General features: G+C 39.7%; 1 pseudogene; it reads right to left on the reverse strand.

Annotated features, from left to right (window-relative positions):
- Positions 1-1,190: 1,190 nt before the first annotated feature.
- Positions 1,191-3,415, reverse strand: LOC150037667 (uncharacterized; annotated as a pseudogene).
- Positions 3,416-6,995: the final 3,580 nt, after the last annotated feature.

Raw genomic sequence — 6,995 nt, forward strand, 5'->3', positions numbered from 1 at the left:
AAGATTGCGATGCAAGAATAGAATGCGAGATGCATTGCCATAAACTTGTAAAGACATACAATGTATTCTAATCTTATGCCATAACGCATGGATGAATGATGACTTTATTTCTTTTATGCGATACTACTTCTAGATATGGGTTATAAATGAGAATCTTGTAGTATACTATACGTTGTCACAAGCTTCCTTGCATTGGAACCAAGTATAATTCCACCGAAAGTTTCTCGGTGTGATCTGAGGTCGAACACAAGGACTGTTTGAGGTTATTGCGTTACATTTGTGATATATGCGACCATGGGTTTTTCAATTCATAAAAAGGTTGTGTGTACAGGTATTCAAAAATGCGATAAGGTAAAGATAAGCGATAAAATGCAATAATAAAGTAAATTGCGATAAAGGTAGAGTGCGATAAAATAAACCTAAGCTATGATGATACATGATACAGGTTTCATGATACAAGATACTGAGGTTGAGACTGATTGTGAAGATTATACAAAGATCCTGTTATGAGGTGGCAAGTCCTATGTGTGAAGCAGAAAGAGAAAAGATAATTAGTACAAACATCGCAAGTTCCTTAATTGCGTTAAAGGCATAAGTATGGTTCCGCTTTTCCCTTGGTGTACACCTCTCGGTTATCGGCCGCATTCCCACATCTCTGTGGTGAAACAGGGATAAACGTAATGAATGCAAGGTTGCTTCCATCTCTGAAGTACTTCTTGCTTTAGTTAATGCATTCTTCTAACCTTCTCTCGATAGATCAGAACGACATCTTCACTTATTCTCTCACAGGTGAAGATGTTGTCTAGCATGCTTTAGCTAAACATCTTTATTTCTTTAGCACATATTAAGTTACTTGTTTAATTCATATTAATCACTAAGAGATTAAGAAAACATCATGGAGAAATTGATTTCTGGAGGAACGGAAATAGACAGAGAAGTGGAAATGGAAATGATCAAGACATTCAATAATACTATTTAGCGTCTGATACATGGTTGTGAATGAAGAGATTAAGAAAATTAAATACACTTGATGAATGAGAGTCAGAAACAAATACAAATAAGCGCCAATGTCTTGGCACGGATCTGGAATGCAGAATCGCTTGCCGGCGTTGATGGAGTGAATGGAAGAATGAGCTTCCCTCTCAGGGAGATCCTATTCATGAGGTCCATGAAAACTTCTGGCGCATTCGTTAAACCGACACTAAAAAATCATAGTGCCCATACCTCATCGTAAATGCTTTCTTAGAAATATCTGATTCCCTAATCTTCAACTGGTGGTATCTTGACCTCAAATCAATCTTAGAGAACACTGCTGCTCCCCTTAACTGGTCAAACAAGTCATCAATGCGTGGTAGAGGATACTTGTTACGTATCGTGACCTTGTTTAACTGCCTGTAATCAATGCATAATCTGAGGGTACCATCTTTCTTTTTTCACGAATAACACTGGAGCTCCCCAAGGCGATACACTAGGCCTGATGTATCCCTTGTCAACTAGTTCTTGTAACTGCACCTTCAGCTCCTTAAGCTTACTCGGAACCATTCTGTACGGCGCCCTTGAAATAGGTGTTGTTCTTGGTAACACTTCAATAGTGAACTCCACCTCTCTATCAGGTGGCAAACCTGATAGATCAACTGGACAAACATCAAGAAATTCGTTCACTACAGGAACATCTTCTGGTTCCAGCTTTTCTTCTTGCACCTCTACTACGTGTGCAAGAAACGTTGTGTAATGCTTTCTTAACAACTTCTCAGCTTTCAGAGCTGAAATCAAACTCGTAGGAATAATCTTCTTCTCACCCCTGAAAACCACTTCAGCCAAACCTGGTTTCCTAAAAGTCACTTCCTTCCTATGGCAATCCATAGAAGCATAGTGAGTGAATAAGAAATCCATTCCCAAAATTACATCTAATGCCTGCAATAGTGGAAGAAGATCCACTAGCATACTGAGACCTTCTACTAAAGCCTCACAATCACGCAGTACTTCATTGACTAATAAAACGTCACCAACTAGAGTGTATATAACTAACCCCTCAGATAAAGGCTCTAGCAACCTATTCAGCTTAGTTAGAAACATACTAGAAACAAAGGAATGCGTAACACCTGGATCTAATAAAACACGTGCAGGTACATTACAAATAAAAATCGTACCAGTAATCACGTCTGGTGCATCCTCCGCTTCCTGTTGAGTCATAGCGTAGGCTTTTCCCTGCTGCCTAGGTCTCCCCACAACTCCCTTCTACTTTGCACCATTGGTGCTCTTTCATGCAGACACTGAGACTCTCGGCTGCTCAACTGTGTGGGACTCAATGCCCTGGTCCCTCTAAACTGCTGCTCTCAGCTGTGGACAGTCTCTCTTGAAATGGCCTGGCTATCCTAACTGGTAACACACACCGACACCAACAAGGCACTGACCCTGATGATTCCTGCCACAACTTGCACATGGGGTTCTCCTGGTTTCACTAGCAACGGACTCTTGACCCATCTACAGTCTTGCTGCTGAACTAGCAGACTGACTAGGTGCTCTCTGGCTCTGCCTCTGATAGGCACTACCTGAACTCATATGCCTTGATGACTGGCCACCAGACCGACGCTTAAAGTCTTGACGGCTTGAAACATTCACTCCAGGTGTGAACCTCCGCTGCTCACGACCTTGGAAACCACTAGCTGTTGAAGCCCCACGACTAGGCTTCATTGCTGACTTCTCCTCTATTATACTCTACTCCACACGTAGGGCAGTCTCTACTAACTGGGAAAAATCCGTCCACTTAGCAATAGCTGTAACCAGGGTACGTATCCCAAAATGCAACCCTCTTTTAAACCTTCGACACCTATCACTCTCAGATGCCACAATCACATCAGCATACTGTGAAAGCTCGGTATACTTTCTCTCGTACTCGGCCACTGAAAGTGACCCTTGCTTCAACCCCAGGAACTCATCTCTTTTTACCTCACAGTATTTGCTGGGATAATACTTGTCTTCGAATATGCCTCTGAAAGTCTGCTAGTCTAACATACGTGCATCACTGCGCCTGGCTAATATGGATTTCCACCATCCCTTTGCCTCCTTCTGTAGTAGGAATGTGGCCAATCTGACTTTTCGCTCCTTGGGACAGCTCACACATCGAAGCATTTCTCAAGCATATTTAACCAAACCTCAGCGTCAGCTGGATCTGTGGAACCCTCAAACATTGTGGCTTCTAATTTCTTCAGCCGTTCTATTCCACACATATTTTCTGGATCACTACCCCCTGCTCTCTCTGGCCTACCTACCTCCTATGCAGATCTAAAAACCTGCTCGTTTCCTACTCCAGTTTGAACTCTCGAGTTCTGGGTCCCCTTTCAGATTGACCTTGGGTAGAATCCTGCGTCCCGTCCTGATTCTGCCTGCGTCGTTTGCTGCTACGTGGTGGCATGACTCCTATAACATATCAACACATCAGACATGCTATAGATACTTAACTCAGATGCATGATATTAAACTTCTACCCACATTTTAGTCCAACTGGACCCACTCTTATTCATACTTGGACCATACTATGCTAGTTCTATCTGAACTGACTCAACGTCTAACTATTTACTTCCTAGATTCTTCTAAGAACCAACTTCTTTGTCTCATTTCCCATGGAGCTAATCGCTCTGATACCAAGTTGTCACACCCCCTCCCAAACTACCTGCTAGCTTAATCAGGGAGATGACGTGAAGCTAAAAGACATCATCCTCCTCTAACGATAGCTATTGACCCTACTGAATCGTTGAACCTGATAAACATACTAATCTTATATATAAAATACATGTAACACAACACAGCGGAACCCCTGAAAACCATTAGACACACATGAAGTGCAGTCCTAACATAACTTGGTTTGGAAAATAACCTGATAGAAATATCACAACCAAAAATATATCCAACTAGGGTTTACACAAGCACGACATCTATGCTTACACAAACATAAACTATCCAGTTCTTATAAAGACATTTACAATACAAACAGACACAATGTACAACTCCACCCACGTGTAGAGCTTGATCTAGAAGCTTTTAGCAGAAAACAGACTTTGGCAGTTATCAGGCACCGGGAGCTCGATCTCTACCTGAAAAGTGGGAAAACATTTGGAAATATTGAGCTACGAAGCCCAGTGAGTGACTAAATTTAAAACTGTAAATCCGCAAATCAGAATACGTGATAAACCTTTAAACGTATGAATATGTTCAATCAAAGCGTTAAACATAAATGTGTAAAACTAAATGCTTTCTCAAATATTCCGCAAGTACGTCATCAAAATCTAGCAAGGCATATCAAGTATATAAAACATTTTAACTAACATGACAAATCAACGTTGTGTAGGGCACGCCCAGTACAACCAACGTTTTCTAGCTCTACGATGTAGTGGGGCCCGCCTAGCACTCCCATCATCTTTGTCGTAGTGGGGCCCACCTAGCACTCACGACGGATCGTTGTCACGGAGTACACTCAACGCAACAACGGAATATAACATGTGTGCACACAGTACCATATAGCCTCGAGCTCAATATCTCAATTATGTAGTCAATAAAAGTCTCAGAAAACCACATGAAAATATTAAAACATGCTTGCTTATCTTTATCTTTCGTAAAACTCAAGCTTACTCAGCTTGCTCATGAAAAACTAAAAATCTTTTAACAGTACTCGCTAATACATACTTTACTTTAAATGATATCGTTTCAACTACTTTTCAGGAATTCAATAATCACGTGCTTGTATATAAACCTCATTAGAAAATCTAAGCTCAAAACTTATGCTTGAAACCATTCATAGAAATCATGTATCATTCATAAGTTCATATTCAAGCATGTAAACCATTTAAGCATAAATTACAATTTAGAAATCATTTTCGAAATTCGTTTTGTCACTCACAGTCTTGGCTAGTTCCCTGGTCTGTAGACTCGGCCTATTTTTTCTTGGTTTGTCAAACAAACCAAAACCGAATATTAGAACTATAAATCATCTTGTCTTTCCATGCTCATGAATTCTAAATTCTAGAAATAAAATCATACTTCACACTTTTTTTTCCAGATTTTCCAGATTCAATACCCTAATTTCCAGCACTCATAACTTCCTCAATACTTGACCAAAATTAATGTACTATATATAAAAATCTTTATTTCGGAACCCTCTACAATTATCGAAAGGAATAAAAACGAGATTCCCAACGGATTTGTCCAGAAATCCCCCGAACATAGCAAATACAGATTCGTGCTTCTTTGCTACCCTCTACATTTCTCCTGAAATTAAACCTACTTCTATTCATTTTTGGCTCATGAATTCTTCATGTAGGTTATAGAAAATTGAATAAGCTTTCCAACCATATCCAATTGAGCTTCTAATTCAACCTGTAAACTCCAGAATATTCGAAAAACTAGAGAAAACCCTAGATCCTTCTGATTTGCACGAAAATTCTGTGCTCTGTTTTCCTTTTCAAAAACCATTAATTTATCATCAGATTTAGGTCAAGCTTCCTTCATGAATTTTTTTAGGAAATGGATTAGCTTTTAAGAAAGTTAGGCTTCACCTCTTAGTTCTTCTTGTGTAGCTCAAAACGACTTAAAAACCAGAGATAGGCAGGTTGAACCTAGATTCTTCCATGGTTGCACTTGCATGAACTTTTACCTCCCTTCTTCAACTTCCAACCTACAGCAAGCTTCTTCTTCCTCTTCCTTCACTCTCTCTCTCTCTCAATACTTTGAAAATTTGATGGGAAATGATGGAGAAATGGGCTGAAATGAGTTAGGCGGTGGTGCCGAATGGTTTCCATTTCCTTTCATTTTCATTTTTTTTCTTTTTTCCTTTTCCTTTTCATTTATTTTCTTTTCTTTTTATTTATTTCCTTTCCTTTCTTTTCTTTATTAAAAATGTCAAAAATTATCAAAGACAACTTCAAGCAAAAGCTTTGTCATTTTTCTTCAACAATGGAACAAAAATAACTTAAATCAAACATCCTACAATATGTGACAAGAGCAAATAATCCAAGGAAAGTCTCAGGTTTACAGATCTGGAATGAGATTGCTTGCTGGCATCGATGGAGTGAATGGAAGGATGAGCTTCCCTCTCAGGCTTGCTCAACCGGTAGAAGGGATCTAAGTACAGAGCTTCTCGGCGAGGATTTGGCAGAATTGCACTGAGACTCACCTCTCGGCCTTGTCTCTTCTCTTCCTGGATTTCCTCTGATCAGCACTCAGATTAGCTCTCTCTCAATAGCCTCGTATCAATTATCCCTCGTATCAAGTATATCTTTCAATGAATTCTTTGAAGGTATTTATAGGCTGAAGGCTTTGACTCTCTGACTTGTGGTCCCCACTTTATTGTTATAGAAATTCCGAAAATGGTGGAAAAAATATTCCTTCTGTTATGCAATCAGTCTGTCGATTATGCACAATGGTTAGTTGTACATATGCCACAATCCTCTGCATTTATGTTGCTCATTTGCATCTTTCGATCGTGTGTCCGCATGCGGTGTTGTTTTTATTAATGCATGCAGTTGAAGTTCAGCTCTGGATCGACTGTCACATTGTGCCATCATTGCGTTGATCGTCTCTTCAGTATTGATTTGACGGGCGCAATGCGACGGAGATGCGTTGTTCAGTTTCTCTTTGAGCCTCGATTGCAAGCGGTGACTTGGTTTCCTGTAAAATAGACTTGAAATATCCTTTTCTACCATCTTAATGGTCTTAGTGGGTGTATTTGCGATAATTTATAATTATTGTATTTCTTAGCTAATTTTCATACAATCGACACATATTTTCTCTCTTTTGGCTGCAATATCTGAATAAGGCAGCATAAATAACTTGTATTTCTACAAGTTATCACCAAGCTCTATAATGAGAGAACCAAAAAGTGCCATGATGACCGCATAAAACCAGACATTCATTGAAGGTCAACAGGTATTACTGTTTAACGCACGTTTCCGATTGTTTCCAGGAAGTTGAAGTACCGCTGGACTGGGCCATTCCATATC

Source organism: Benincasa hispida, chromosome 2 (assembly GCF_027475165.1).
Source record: "Benincasa hispida cultivar pf3 chromosome 2, pf3_genome.v1.1, whole genome shotgun sequence".
NCBI lineage: Eukaryota > Viridiplantae > Streptophyta > Magnoliopsida > Cucurbitales > Cucurbitaceae > Benincasa > Benincasa hispida.